Below are 16,269 nucleotides of genomic sequence, written 5' to 3'. Positions count from 1 at the left end.
TTAAGATAAATCTGACTAAATTTAGTGAACTTTAGACTCAAAACAAGAAAAAAAATCTGCCAATGTGGTAAGCAAAATAAACTTAATTTAAAAGGAAAACAAGTTTATTTTGCTTATCCCATTGGCAGAATTTTTCTTGTTTTGAGTCTAAAGTTCACTAAATTTAGTTAGATTTATCTTAAAACAAGACTTAATATCTTATCCCATTTTGCTTGACAAGTAAATAAATCGTGTTTTAAGAAAGTTTAGATAATTTGACAGGAATACAAGACAAAAATACTTGTCAAGAAAATCATTTTTTGCAGTGCGGGTGTTGGTTATTGTATTTAGTTTCCCGTGTCTTTGCCCCCCGCTAGTCTCGTCTAGTTTTGAACTCCTCTTGTCTTCCTCTTAGCTTGCCAGCTCCCCTTGTTCCCCTGTCTTTTGCTCCCACTAGTCTCGTCATTCTTATATCCTGTTTCCCCGGCTCTCGACCCTACGCTTACCTCGACCATTCTCCCTCTGGATTTTCCCCACTGTACCTTCGTCTGCTCTTTAAAAATAAAAGCAGTCTTGATTTACATTGTGACTGTCTCGTCTTGTGTGTGTGTGAGCGGGTTACAGAATAACCAACCTCACCGTAGACAGTCACAATGCCCCGCGCTAAGGATTCACGCAGCTCACTAGAGCGGAGGAACACGTCACATTCGGCGCGAGGAGCTACAGTGTGGAGAGATGACCACGCGCTCACGGCCCAGGGGCAGCAGGTATGCGCTATTTCTGATTTGTTTCACCCTATTTCACCTGTGTCTGCCCCTGAGCCCATTTATGCCTCCAGTGCATTTCTGAGCGCCGTGCACTCTCCACCCCCGGAGAGGTTTTATGGCTCTTCGGACGCTGACCAAGGGTTTTTTATGCGAGGCAGCGGTTGTGTAACTCATAACCCCGCCCTCGACATTATGGAGCCAGCGGCCCGACTCGTGGGGTTGCGTAAGGGGAGTCAACCCTTGGAGGTTTATGTTGTGGATTTTTGTGCCCTGGCCAACCAGGAGAATTTTAATGAGGTGGCTCTGAAAACCATTTTTCAACATGGACTGAATGAGCCAGCCTCATCATTCATGCCTGGTGGTCGCTGCTCCCTTAACCTGGCTCAGTTTATTGACCTCGCCCTACTGTACGCTGGTTCCTCGTTTACTGTAGGGGAGGCAGACACTGAACCAGCGTTCCCTACCACGGCCCCCCATCTTGAAGCCTACCACGGCCCCCGTCTTGAAGCCTACCACGGCCCCCGTCTTGATGCCTGACACGGCCCCCGTCTTGAAGCCAGACATGGCCCCCGTCTTGAAGCCAGACACGGCCCCAGTCCCGAGGCCTGTCACGGCCCCAGCCTCGAAGCCTGGCACGGCCAGCGAGTCAACGCCCATGCCTGCCACGGCCAACGAGCCAGCGCCCACGGCCCAAGAGCCAGCGCCTGTAGCCTCGACCGCCCCAGAGCCAGCGCCTGTAGCCTCGACCGTCCCCATGGCCACGTCCCCTGTTGGCCGAAGACGTAAGAGAAGGAAGAGGGCCCCTTCTCCCCAGTCTCGTCTTGTGCTCAAGACCGCAGAGGTTCCCTCAGAGTCTTCCACAGCTCTACCGACCTCTGCTCCACCCCCAGAGTCTTCCACGGCTCTGCCGGGTTCTGCTCCGCCCCCAGAGTCTTCCACGGCTCTGCCGGGTTCTGCTCCGCCCCCAGAGTCTTCCACGGCTCTGCCGGCCTCTGCTCGCCCCTCAGAGCCCTCGCGGCCTCCGCCTCTCGAGTCTCCCAAGGCTCCTCCTCCCAAGCCTCCCAGGGCTCCTCTCAAGCCTCCCAGGGCTCTTCCTCTCGAGCCTCCCAGAGCGCCGCCTCTCAGGGCTTCTCCCCTCGAGTCTTTCATGGCTCCACCCCTCAAGCCTCCCAGGGCTTCTCCTCATGAGTCTTTCATGGCTCCACCCCTCAAGCCTCTCACGGCTTCGCCTCACGAGTCTTTCATGGCTCCACCCCTCAAGCCTCTCACGGCTTTGCCTCTCCGAGTCTCTCAGGGCTCCTCCCCTCCTTCCAAGCCTCTCAGGGCTTCTCCTCTAGAGTCTTTCATGGCTCCATCCCTCAAGCCTCTCACGGCTCGCCTCTCGAGTCTTTCAGGGCTCCTCCTCTCTCGAGCCTCTCAGGGCTCCACCCCTCGAGTCTTTCATGGCTCCACCCCTCAAGCCTCTCACGGCTTCGCCTCTCGAGTCTCTCAGGGCTCCTCCCCCTCTCAAGCCTCCTAGGGCTTCTCCTCACGAGTCTTTCATGGCTCCGCCCCTCAAGCCTCTCACGGCTTCGCCTCTCGAGTCTCTCAGGGCTCCTCCCCCTCTCAAGCCTCTCAGGGCTTCCTCTCTCGAGTCTTTCAGGGCTCCTCGTCCCCTCAAGCCTCCCAGGGCTTCTCCTCACGAGTCTTTCATGGCTCCACCCCTCAAGCCTCTCAAGGCTTCCCCTCTCGAGTCTCTCAGGGCTTCTCCTCTCGAGTCTTTCAGGGCTCCACCCCCTTCCAAGCCTCTCAGGGCTTCGTCTCTCGAGTCTTTCATGGCTCCCCCCTCGAGCCTCTCGAGCCTTCCAGGGCCCCACCTCTAGAGCCTCTCGAGTCTTCCACAACCTTTTTCCCCGAGCCTCTCACGGCTCTACTCCCAGAGACTCCCGAGCTTCCTACGGCTCCGCCTCCCGAGCTTCCTACGGCTCCGCCTCTCGAGCTTCCTACGGCTCCGCCTCCCGGGCCTCCTACGGCTCCCCCTCCAGAGCCTCCCACGGCTCCACCTCCCGAGCATCTCACGGCTCTGCTCCCAAAGACTCCAGAGCTTTCTACGGCTCCCCCTCCAGAGCCTCCTACGGCTCCACCTCCCGAGCCTCTCATGGCTCTGATCCCAAAGACTCCAGAGCTTTCTAGAGCTCCGCCCCTCGAGCCTGCTACGGCTCTACCCCCGAGACTACAGAGCCTGCCAGGTCGTCGCCTCGGGGACCTCTCACGGCACCACCTCCCTTGGCTCCACCTCCAGAGCCTTCCAGGCCTACTTCGCTAGAGCCTCCCACGGCGCCACCGTCATCGGCTCCACCTCCTGAGCCTTCCAGGCCTTCGCCCCTAAAGCATCCTTCGGCTCCACCTCCAGAGCCTTCCAGGCCTACCTCGCTAGAGCCGCCCATGGCGCCACCGTCATTGGCTCCGTCTCCTGAGCCTCCCAGGCCTTCGCCCCTAAAGCCTCCTTCGGCTCCACCTCCAGAGCCTTCCAGGCCTCCGCCTCTAGAGCCTCCTGCGGCACCACCTCCCTCTGCCCTGTCTCTTGGGATCCCCATGGCGCCGCCTCCTCAGCCTCTCAGTACCCCGCCTGCCGAGTCTCTCACGGCTCCGTCTTCCAAGGCTCCGTCTCCCAAGTCCTCCACGGCTCCGCCTTTCACGGCTCTTCCCTGGCCCCCTGACCCTGTCCGGTGGCCCCCTGACACTCTCCCTGTCCTGTGGCCTCTTCCCTGGCCTCCTGACCCTGTTCCTGTCCGGTGGTCACCTTCCAGACCCCCAGACCCAGTCCCTGTCCTCCAGTCGCCTTCCAGACCCCCTGACCCAGTCTCTGCCCTATGGCTGCCCCCTAGATCTCCCGACCACCCGCCTGTCCACTATGTTCCCCCTGACCTTACCTTGAACTGCCCATGGACTGTCTCACTTCCCTTTGTCTGTCCCCCGATCATCCTGCACCGCCTCCCGCGGCCGTCAGGAGCCGCCCTATTCAGAGGGGGGAATACTGTCACAAACCCCGCTCCTCTGCCCCATCCCTGCTTCGTCTAGCACACACACGCACACTCCCTCACTCCGCCCCCTCGAGCTTTTCACGCTCTTTTCACACCCACTTTGCTCCTACGCGCTCACATGCTCGTAGGTTATCTCCCTTCCTCGAGTTTCTCACGCGCTTCCAATCCTCCTGCACATTAGTTTCACCTGCACTCGTCTCATCACCTGTTCATTGTTTACACCTGCACTCGTCACTATAAATACCACAGCACTTCCGTTTCACGGGTGTTGGTTATTGTATTTAGTTTCCCGTGTCTTTGCCTCCCGCTAGTCTCGTCTAGTTTTGAACTCCTCTTGTCTTCCTCTTAGCTTGCCAGCTCCCCTTGTTCCCCTGTCTTTTGCTCCCACTAGTCTCGTCATTCTTCTATCCTGTTTCCCCGGCTCTCGACCCTACGCTTACCTCGACCATTCTCCCTCTGGATTTTCTCCACTGTACCTTCGTCTGCTCTTTAAAAATAAAAGCAGTTTTGATTTACATTGTGACTGTGTGTGTGAGCGGGTTACATCAGTGCTCGCTATTACACTCTTACAGTTTTTTTACAATCCCTAACATCCTTTTGCCCAATCTGTAGTCACATTTTTTAAATTCTAAATACAATTAGCAACTACATTTTACTGCAGCAATTTACTATTTTTTTTTTACTTTACATTCTTTAAAGTAATGATTCACTTTTAGATATTATGTTGCCAAGAATACACACATTCGACACTCAACCAAAAATGTAGAGTGGTTTATGGTAAAAGGAAACTGAATTATAAAAAACATATTTCATATTGTTTATTTTATGCAGGTAGACCTGAAACATAACAAGTAATGCAGTTTTTGTAATGCCATCAACTGTTAGTATTTTGACAGTCGTTGTACTATGATTGACTTTATGTTCCTTTTGGACAGAACATGTGCTAGTGCTTTGACCGAATGAGTCGATAATGAGTCGGGTTTGCCCTGTTTTGATAGAGTTAGTGTATGTAGAGAAAGGTTTTTTGCATTTTTAAATGTGTAGTTGGTATTTAATTAACAAAATGTGGTTTTGAGGAGAAAATGTACTATTTGGCTAATTGTATGATGTAGGTAATAGGTATAGGTAAACGCTTGTTAGCGATAGTAAAAAAATGGTAAATGTCTATTTCATTTTCCCAGGAGTTCATGCCAGTTGTCACGAACATTGAGAGCGCCTCCCCCTCCAGCTGTCGGAGATCAGATTCACCGGAATATTGACTATAGACTACATTTCCCATAAGCCCACATACCTAGGTCTGATTGCACCACAGCTGTTCCCTGTTTCCCATTTGCTATATAACGAACTCTGAAATACTCGCTCATTGCGAAGTCTTGATTTGCTCCGGCTACATTTCTAAGCATTTTCCCAGTCTGTTACTCTGTCTATTGTGTACCGACCCAGCCTTGTTCCTGTTACCTTGTTTGTTTGCCGCCTGCCTTGTATTACTACTGCCTGTCATAAGTTTATCGATTGTTTGCTGCCTGCCCCGATCTTCTGCCTGCTGTCATGCTGATTCTGCCTGCCTCCTATATATCTGTTTGCCTGTGCTTGACCATTGCCTGTACGACTATTGAGTTCTCTATTAAATACTGCTTATGGATCCCAACCTGCCTGAGTCTTCGTTACAGAAGAATTCGCCAAACACCGATCCAGCTGTAATTTCCCGCATGGCGGAAGAACTTACGGTTCAAGCAAATTTGTTGTCAACACAACAACACCAGCTCGCTCGACTCACGTCAGCAGTAGAGGAGATGATGCGCTCCATGCAAACGCAGCACCAGCCTGCTCCAACACCAGCGCCCGCAGTACCTCAAGCCAGCGCGGCTGCCGCAGCTACTCCGCACTTCATAACCTCCACCAGCCCTAGACTCGCGCTACCAGAGAAGTTTGATGGCACGCCCTCCAGATGTAAGGGATTCGTCATACAGTGCTCGGTTTTTCTCTCACAACAACCGGCACTGTATCCCACTGATAAGAGCAAAATTCTCTTCATGAGCTCCGTACTCACGTGTAGAGCCCTCGATTGGGCCACTGCAGTCTGGACCAATCAAGGATTCGCTCAATTTACCTTCGACTCCTTCCGTCAAGGTCTGATCGACGTTTTCGATCACCCAGAAGGCGGTAAGTATTTCGATCACCCAGAAGGCCGTAAACAGCTTCTGGCTCTCCGCCAGGGCAACCGCATGGCGGCGGACTACGCACTCTCCTTTCGCACCCTTGCTGCACAAACCGGTTGGGTCGAATCCACCCACAAACTTCTATTCCGACAAGGATTAAACACGGAACTCCAGTCCGAGCTGGCCTGCCGTGATGAGGGTGTCTCGTTGGATCAATTCGTCGCTCTGGCAATCCGCGTAGACAACCTCATTCGTTCCAGATGCCCAGGCCGTTGGGTCACGCCTTCCTCTACGGTATTCCAGCATAACGACACAGCGGAGCCCATGCAGGTCGATCGCACACACCTTTCTCCCGAAGAAAGGTAACACCGTTTCTCCAATCGCCTCTGCCTTTACTGCGGCCAAGCCGGACATCAACGCGCCAACTGCCCGATGCGCCCTTCACAAATGCCACACCCCAGGGTAAGTCTATTGATTTCTTCTACTTTAACTGGAACCTGCCTCGAAGTACCTGTTAAACTCACCTACCTTTCGACCAGTACAGACACTCATGCCTTGATAGACTCCGGGGTGGCGGGTAATTTCATTGATGAGAGTTTCTGTAAACGCTATCAAATCCCCCTGACAGCTTGTAATCCTCCCCTGACAGTGGCGGCGCTAGATGGTCGGCCTCTGGGATCCGGCAGAGTATGCTTCACCACATGCGACATCATCCTGCAGGTGGGTGTACTGCACACCGAAATGATTAGCTTCTACGTCATCTACTCCCCTCACAATCCCGTAATTCTTGGGTTTCCCTGGCTTCGAACACACAACCCTCAAATTTCCTGGCAGGACGGTCAAATCTCTCAGTGGGGCCCAGACTGTTCCACTACATGTTTGCGAGTCGTTCGACCTATCACTGTGGGGGCCACCCACTCTGGGAAAAGTTCTGACACATCTCCTGTGATACCCCATGCATACACTGATCTAAGTGAGGCCTTCAGCAAGGCCAAAGCTGCACTACTTCCACCTCACCGCTCCAGCGACTGCACTATTGAGCTCAAGCCCGGTTCTACACCACCTGTTGGCAAAATCTACCCCTTGTCTGAGCCAGAGTCTCTCGCCATGAAGTCCTACATTGAGGAAGAACTATCTAAGGGCTTTATTCGACCCTCCACTTCTCCGGCAGCAGCCAGTTTCTTCTTCGTAGACAAAAAAGATGGCTCTCTTCACCCCTGTATCGACTATCATGGCCTGAACGATGTCACCATAAAGTTCCGGTACCCTCTACCTCTCATTCCCTCCACCCTAGAACAACTGAGGTCGGCAAAGTTTTATACCAAGTTGGACTTACGAAGTGCCTATAACTTGATTCGCATTCGGGAGGGGGACGAGTGGAAGACCGCGTGTTCCACCACCTGTGGCCACTACGAATATCTGGTCATGCCGTTTGGCCTGTCCAACAGCCCCTCAGTGTTCCAGTCTTACATCAACGACGTCTTCCGGGACATGCTCAATAGGTGCCTGACTGTGTATATTGATGACATCCTTATCTACTCCGATTCCCTTGAGGAACACATTACCCAGGTCAGAACGGTGCTGAAACGCCTGATCCAACATCAGTTATACGCCAAGGCTGAAAAATGTGAATTTCACTTGAGATCAGTTGCCTTCCTCGGGTACGTCATCAGCCCTGAAGGGGTGGCCATGGATGACAGCAAAGTCCAAGCCATGCTAAACTGGCCTCAACCCAATACGGTTAAGGAGCTCCAACGTTTCCTGGGATTCACCAACTTCTATCGGAGATTTAACAGGAACTTCAGCACCGTCGCCTCACCACTCACTGCTTTGGTAAAGGGGAGACAGACCAAACTTCACTGGTCTTCCGATTCTCTTCAGGCCTTCAACCAGTTAAAGTAACGCTTTACCTCCGCTCCTATCTTGCACCACCCCGACCCTGATATACCGTTTGTGGTGGAGGTTGACGCCTCCAACACAGGCATTGGAGCCATCCTATCCCTCTGTCGGAGGACACGACCGACTTCGTGAACAAATGTCAAGCCTGTAACATTGCCAAGACTCCCAGACAGTCGCCAGCTGGCCTGCTTCAGCCACTACCTATACCTCGACGCCCCTGGTCACATATCGCTGTGGACTTTATCACCAATTTACCCAGTTCTCAACATCACACCATGATCCTCACCGTCATCGATCGATTCTCCAAGGCCTGCCGTCTAATACCGCTACCCAAGCTACCCACAGCCCTCGAGACCGCCGAGCACCTATTCCAGGATGTCTTTTGCTATTATGGCCTTCCAGAGGACATCGTTTCGGACCGGGGCCCCCAGTTCATGTCCAGGGTATGGAAAGCCTTCTTCGGGCTCTTAAATGTCAAAGTCAGTCTCACCTCAGGTTACCACCCGCAGTCCAACGGCCAGACAGAGCGCTTGAACCAAGAAATAACCACATTCCTCCGTACATATTGCCACCATAATCAGATGGATTGGATTCGGTACTTTCCGTGGGTGGAATACACCCAAAACTCACTTCTTAACAATCTACCAACCTGACTCCCTTCAAATGTATCCTGGGATACCAGCCTCCTCTGTTTCCGTGGTCCGGCGAACCTTCGGAGGTCCCCGCAGTGAACGATTGGCTTCAACGCAGTGAGGCGGTATGGGACCAGGTCCACGTCCACCTACAACGGGCGGTGAACCGCTCCAAGGAACAAGCCGACTGTCATCGTCTCCCCGGTCCTAACTACGCCCCTGGCCAATGGGTCTGGCTCTCCACCCGGGATCTCCGTCTTTGCCTTCCCTGCAAGAAACTCTGTCCTAGGTATGTGGGCCCCTTTAAGATTCTTAGACAAATTAACCCAGTTTCTTTCCGTTTACAACTCCCCGCTAACTATCGTATTTCTCCTACTTTTCATGTCTCCCTGCTCAAACCGGCTGATGGTCCGAGGGCTGAGGAGGAGGTGTTTTCCCCCTCCCATGATTGTGGGCGGCGAGGAAGCCTTTCTGGTGCGTACCCTGCTAGACTCCAGACGACACTTGCTCTGTCACATTGAGAGTGCCTCCCCCTCCAGCAGTCGGAGATCAGATTCACCGGAATATTGACTATAGACTACATTTCCCATAAGCCCACATACCTAGGTCTGATTGCACCACAGCTGTTCCCTGTTTCCCATTTGCTATATAACGAACTCTGTAATACTCACTCATTGCGAAGTCTTGTTTTGCTCTGGCTACATTTCTAAGCATTTTCCCAGTCTGTTACTCTGTCTATTGTGTACCGACCCAGCCTTGTTCCTGTTACCTTGTTTGTTTGCCGCCTGCCTTGTATTACTACTGCCTGTCATAAGTTTATCGATTGTTTGCTGCCTGCCCCGATCTTCTGCCTGCTCTCACGCTGATTCTGCCTGCCTCCTATATATCTGTTTGCCTGTGCTTGACCATTGCCTGTACGACTATTGAGTTCTCTATTAAATACTGCTTATGGATCCCAACCTTCCTGAGTCTTCGTTACACCAGTGATAAAGACAGCTTGTTGTTTGGCTGGCACGTTGTGAGCTGTCAGGCCTTGCCGTTATTAGAGCAATGTCATCAGTATTTACAGTTGCCGTTGGAGCTCTCTGCTTGGTTAGACTGACCTCAATGCTGTCTTCATGAAATAAAATGTTATTTATAAGCCCTCTGAGATTTCATGACACTTATTTTTCACAATTCAGTTTTTCTCAATTGCTAAGACACCTTTCCTGAAACCTATAGCACAATTCTCAAAGCCATAACCACAAAATCAAAAATACAAACTCAGTTGTTGAAACCTCAAATTTATAGGACAAAATAAAACACTATTCAGATTTGCATTATCTTTGATCTAATTCAAACTTACCCTTCAAATGGCTCACAAAAAAGGTGTTTTGTACAGGTGTTACCAAGCGGAAACAATCTGTAAGTATACTGTGAATAAAGCCGCTGGGCTAAGTCAGTCCAAAGAACCTCATCACATGCAATGTTAGCCAGGGTAGCGGGGGAAGTACCCCCTGGTATGCCTTATCCACCCCTGAAAAGAGTCTGCAATGTCATCACAAGTCTGCTCTATTGCTTATGGAAGGTTTTCTCGCTGGTAAGTATTTCTGTCAAATACTTCCCACCTTCTCCACCTTCAGTAGACATTGATTTAACAACTGGAGTCTTATGGATTACTTTACTGCTTCTCCTCAAAATAAAATACAAAAAAAGATATTTAATTTAATTAAATAAAATTTATTAATTTATTAATTATATTATATTTAACATAAATAAATTACACCTTTTTTTGGAATTTTTTGCATAACTAGATTATTTTCATTCTTGAACCACCCCCACATTTTCATTACTGTAATTTCTGTAACAAAAAAACATATTTAATATAAAGGAATATGAAGTACAGTATTAATACACATGACATTTGTTGTACATTATGTTTAAATAAATAAAAACAAAGCTGTTAAATTGCTGTATTTTATTTTTACTTTATTTTAAGAATTGCTGGATTACAGTAATGAGAATCTAATTAAAATGACGTTACGAATAATGGGAAATTAAAACACCTGAATATATTACAATAAATTGAATTAGTGGGAAAAGGTGCTTAATTGTTCTGAAATATGTCACAATGCAAAAAACGTTTCCTAAAAATAGAATTAATTTATTTGATAAGTCATGCTTTCTTTCTTTATTTTTCTTTTGATTTTGGGGTGAAATATGACCTGGACATGTTTTCGTGAGATTCACCCATTTAGTATCTCACCTAAATAGGCTGCATCACGTCTATTTAGCTGTATGTATTTCAAAGTCCTTTTATTAGAGTTCTCTGTCAACATAATTTCACCTCCCTGCAGATTTTGCCTTCCTGTCCTGTCACAAAAAACAGAAACGTGCAAGAAACAGGAAATGTTTTCCATGTACTTAATGATGAGGTTATTGATTGAGTCTTTTCATTTTTAATCAGCTTTTTTCTTTGTACTTATCTGCCATAACACAAAGGATTCTCTATTGATCTGCCTTTCTTCACCCCTCCGTTTCATTCCTCAGGTCATCTGGGTCAATTCATTGCTAGTTTGTCCTTATTTGAACCTCTGGATATCAGCCAGCATTTTGTAAATCAATGAAACTTCAATTGGGCGTTTGTTACTTGGAAAGATCTCCGGGTCGTTTTAATGGAGTGGCTGTAATGGCATTTGCCGTCGTCCTCTGCAAGGACAAAGCTAATTTTCTGGGAGTACAAATGCAAATCGTTTAACTTGAAATGTACTTCGATTTTGTAATGCATGTATTCTTAACTTTAACACATATGGTTACATTTCAATGTCAAGTACAAATAAAATGTCCTGGCATGTTCTCTCTCTGCCAATGGGATGTGCTATGTTGTTTATTTCTACACTTTGCATTCTGTTCATGTCAGTGCTTTACAATAAACCAGATTAAAAATAAATAATGCTTTAAAAAAATTCATAAAAACACAAAGAACAAAATCACATAGACAAGACAACAAAAATAACACTGCTACACTTGTTTATTTCCATAAGTTACAGAAAATAATACGTTTTAAGAAGAGATTTAAAACCTTCAAAAGTTGGAGAGGATCTTATATAAAGAGGCAGATTAATCCAAATCCGTGGTTCTGCAACTGAGAAAGGACGACCACCCTTCAATTTTAGGCATGACCTTGGGACATTCAACTGCAGGCTATCTGATGACTATAAGGGTCTAGAAGTCTGATAATGAGAAAGGAGATTGGAACTTTAATGAGGTGCCAGAACATGCATGCCCTTAAAAACAATCTATAAACTTTGAACTGGATACAATATTGAACATTAAGCCAGTGCAGAGATACTTTCTCTTTTTTTGATTCCAGTCAGAAGCCTAGCAGCATTGTTCTGACCTAGTTGAAGGTGTGACAGAGAAGACTGGCAAATTCTCATGTAAATTGCATTACAATAATCAAGTCTAGATGCAACCCCCCAAAAAAACAAAACAAAACAAACATAACCTAAAAAAACTAACATCACGTTCTCCAAGATTTCTGTCCCTGGATGACAGAAATGTTTTAATTTAGCAATAACCTGAAAGTAGCTGCTTTGACCACAGAATGTATTTGTTTATCGAATTTTAGGGATGAATCAAAGACAACTCCTAAATATCTAGCATGTGTATGTAAATTAGCAGATAAAGGTCCCAGATTGCTGGCTATAGTTTTTATAGAATCAGGAGGGCCAAATACTAGGACTTCTGTCTTGGATTCATTAAGTTGGAGAAAGGTGGCTGCCAGCCAACTTTTAATGTCCTTAAGGCCAATCAAACAAGGATTGTATTGTTAAATTTTAAGAGGAAGATAAAGCTGAGTGTCATCTGCGTAACAGTGCTATAAGATGTTTTTGAAAAATAGTACTCAAAGCATATATAAAGAGAATAGGACTAGTCCTAAAACGGAGCCTTGTGGAACCCCAGAGTATTGTGCACAGAAGGTGAAGAGAAATTCCCGATCTCAACTGAAAAAGTACTCTCCTTGAGGTAGGAGGCAAACCAGTGAAGCTCATTGCCCTGTAGATGTTTCAGAAGGATAGTTAGGATGGCACATATCTCAGAGTCAACAGAGGGTAACAAGTCATTTAACACTTTAAGAAGAGCAGACTCCATGCTGAGTTGTGATCTGAAGCCAAAATGCTATTTATTTAAAATGGCATTTTCCTTTAAGAAAGGAGAAGGCTGATAAAAAAAACTACCATCTCCAAGACTTTAGAGAGAAAGGGGCCATTTTGAAAAAGGGCAATAGTTAGTTAAAACTGAAGGAAATTGAGGGAGTGATACAGACTCAAGTTTAGTTAGATGATATGAACATGAAGTTACCTCAAAAACATCTAATGCAGGGGGAGAGATATCAAAACAAATTGCACAGGTCGCAGAGGTTGTATCAGGAAATGTGGTGACTGCAGGTGTCACGAACGCCGGTGAAGGCGCCTCCCCGATCGGCCACCGGAGATCTGACTCACCTGAGTTCTAACAATTTACCGCAGTTCCACTACCTGGTTTGATTAGCACACAGCTGTTCTCCATTTAGTCCCTCTCTATTTATACCACGCTCAGTCATTGAAACACTGCGAAGTCTTGTTTGCCCCGGCTACATTTCTGAGCATTTCCAGTCATTATATCCAACCTTGATCTCCTGTTTACCAAACCTAGTTCTGCCTGCCTGACCACGCTTGTTTGCCATCTGCCTACTTAGAAATTATGCCTGTCTCCCTCGTACTGAAGTCTGCTGGCTGCCCTGACTTTCTGCCTGCTTACGTTTACTCTGCCTGCCTGCCTTCGTTGACCCTGTTTGCCCATTGCTTGACCCTTGCCTGTTACACCTGAGTACCTCAATAAAGAAACTGCTAATGGATCCCAACTTACCTGAGTCTGTGTTACAGAAGACTTCGCAGAACACCGATCCAGCGGTTATATCACACCTGGCCGAAGAACTGTCCACTCAAGCGAGTCAGTTGTCCGCCCAACAACACCAGCTTGGGCGTCTCACATCAGCCGTGGAGGAAGTCATGCGGGCCGTTCAAGCTCTGCACCAACCCGCACCCACACCTGCGCCCACAATGCCCCAAGCCAGTCAAGCGGCCGCCACCATTCCTCACTACCAGGGTTTCGCCCAGACTACCTTTGACTCCTTCCGGCAGAGTTTGATCAGCGTTTTCGATCACCCCGAGAGCGGCAAGAGCACGGGCGAACAACTGCTAGCCCTGCGTCAGGGAAATCGCACAGCTGCGGATTACGCACTCTCCTTCCGCACCCTCGCCACTCAAACCGGCTGGCCAGAAGACCCCCTCAAGCTTCTCTTCCGGCAGGGCCTGAATGCTGATCTCCAATCTGAGCTGGCCTGTCGCGATGAGGGAATCACCCTCGATCAGTTTGTCACCCTGGCGATCCGCATCGATAATCTCATCCGTTCCAGAAGACCAGCCCGGTGGTCCGCGCCTGTATCTCTGGCTCGCCAGACCCTCGAAGATTCCGAACCCATGCAGGTCGGTCGGACACACCTTTCCCAAGAGGAAAGAGAACGCCGCCTCGCTAATCACCTCTGCCTCTACTGCGGCCAAGCGGGGCATCTACGCGCCAACTGTCCGACACGCCCATCGCAATCACCGCAATCCGGGGTGAGTCAGCTAACTTCTCTCACTTTAACCCCTACCTGTCTGCAAGTGCCCATCAGGCTCACTCACTTAACGATCAATATTACCACCCGCGCCATGATTGACTCGGGAGCAGCGGGCAACTTTATTGATGAGAAGTTATGCAAGCATTTTAATATTCCCCTGATTTCTTGTACCCCTCCCTTAACAGTGGCGGCGCTAGATGGGCGCCCCCTGGGAACCGGTCGAGTGTGCTACACCACCACCGACATGATCCTGCAGGTGGGGGCGTTACACACCGAGACCACTCGCTTCTACATTATCCACTCAACTCACAATCCAGTCATTCTTGGCCATCCTTGGCTCCGGAAACATAACCCACAAATCTCCTGGCAGGATCATCAGATCACACAGTGGGGTGCTGACTGCATGGCGAGATGTCTGAGACCCGTCGTACCTACCACCGTAGGAACAACCAGGTTCTTGAAGGAACGCGACGCTCCACCACTGATACCCCTTGAATATGCTGATCTAAGCGTTGCATTCAGCAAAACTAAAGCAGCGCAGCTCCCACCCCATCGCGCGCACGACTGCGCCATTGAACTCATGCCTGGTGCCTCACCGCCCAGAGGCAGGATCTTCCCCCTGTCGGAACCCGAATCCCACGCCATGAAATCATACATTGAGGAGGAGCTGTCTAAGGGGTTCATTCGGCCATCCACCTCGCCGGCAGCAGCCGGATTCTTCTTCGTGGGGAAGAAGGATGGATCCCTGCGCCCTTGCATCGACTATCGCGGCCTGAACGATGTCACTGTGAAATTTCGCTACCCACTACCTCTAATCCCCTCAGCTCTGGAGCAACTGCGGTCCGCTAGGATCTACACCAAGCTGGACCTACGCTGCGCCTACAACCTTATCCGCATTCGGGAGGGGGACGAGTGGAAGACGGCCTTTTCTACTACTAACGGCCATTATGAATATTTGGTGATGCGGTTCGGCTTGTCCAATAGCCCCTCCGTATTCCAGTCCTACATCAACGACATCTTCAGAGACATGCTGAACCAGTGCGTGATTGTCTACATCGACGACATCTTGATCTATTCCAACATCCTAGAAGAACACATTGCCCAGGTCAGAGCGGTACTAAAACGTCTAATCAAACACCAGCTTTATGCCAAGGTGGAGAAATGTGAGTTTCACCTGACCACCGTTGCGTTCCTTGGATACATCATCAGCCCAGAAGGGGTGGCAATGGACGAGAACAAGGTACGAGCTGTCTTAAACTGGCCACAACCTAGCACTGTGAAAGAACTCCAACACTTCCTCGGTGTGGCAGCGGGGGCTTGGTCAAGCGCCGTCCGGGAGAGAAAAGCGGTAAGGGCGCTTACACCTGAGCTAAATTATGTCTAACACCTGTGTCTAATTGCAGTAAGCATGAGGAGAGCGGCATAAAAGAGCAGCAGCCACAGAGCCTCGGGGAGAGAGTGCCTACACCCAGAGTGGCAACGAAAATAACGTATTGTACGATTGTGTATCAAACAGAAAGTGTAATTAAAAGGATCTTACCTTGAAGCCGACGCTGGTTCCCGTGTCTTCCTTAGTGAAAGGCTTCACACTGGTGCCGAAACCCAGGAGATTAGCTGGAAAAATGTTTCGGCAAATTATGGAACAGAGTCGCCCCATAGAGTCCTCCCAGCTGGCGGAAGTCCTCCAGTCCCTCGCTACCCTCAATCAGAGCCACCAACAGTCTCTGCTTGAGCTCCAACAGAACCAGGATCGTCGGTTCTTTGAGATAATGCGGGCTCAAGCAGAGGACCGGCTTGCTATCCGGAGCCTCCTCAGCCAGGAGGCCGCTTCAGACACAGCCGCGACCCCGGACACCCGCGCCACACTGCCCCCACCCGCGCTACAGAAGATGGGGCCGGCAGATGATCCGGAGGCGTTCCTGGACCTCTTTGAGCACACGGCGGAAATTTGGGGTTGGCCGCGCGACCAGTGGGCAGCCCGCCTCGTCCCTCTCTTGTCCGGGGAAGCACAGCTCGCGGCACAAAAACTTCCGGCAAAAAGCCTCCTGGCTTATACCGACTTGAGGAGAGCCATCCTGCAACCGGTTGGTCGGAGCCCGGAAGAAAGTCGCCAGCTCTTCCGGGCCTTGAAACTGGATAAGTCCGACCGCCCGTTTGCGTTCGCCC

Source organism: Xyrauchen texanus, chromosome 25 (assembly GCF_025860055.1).
Source record: "Xyrauchen texanus isolate HMW12.3.18 chromosome 25, RBS_HiC_50CHRs, whole genome shotgun sequence".
In the NCBI taxonomy this organism is placed as follows: Eukaryota; Metazoa; Chordata; class Actinopteri; order Cypriniformes; family Catostomidae; genus Xyrauchen; species Xyrauchen texanus.
This window is presented reverse-complemented; position numbering follows the sequence as displayed.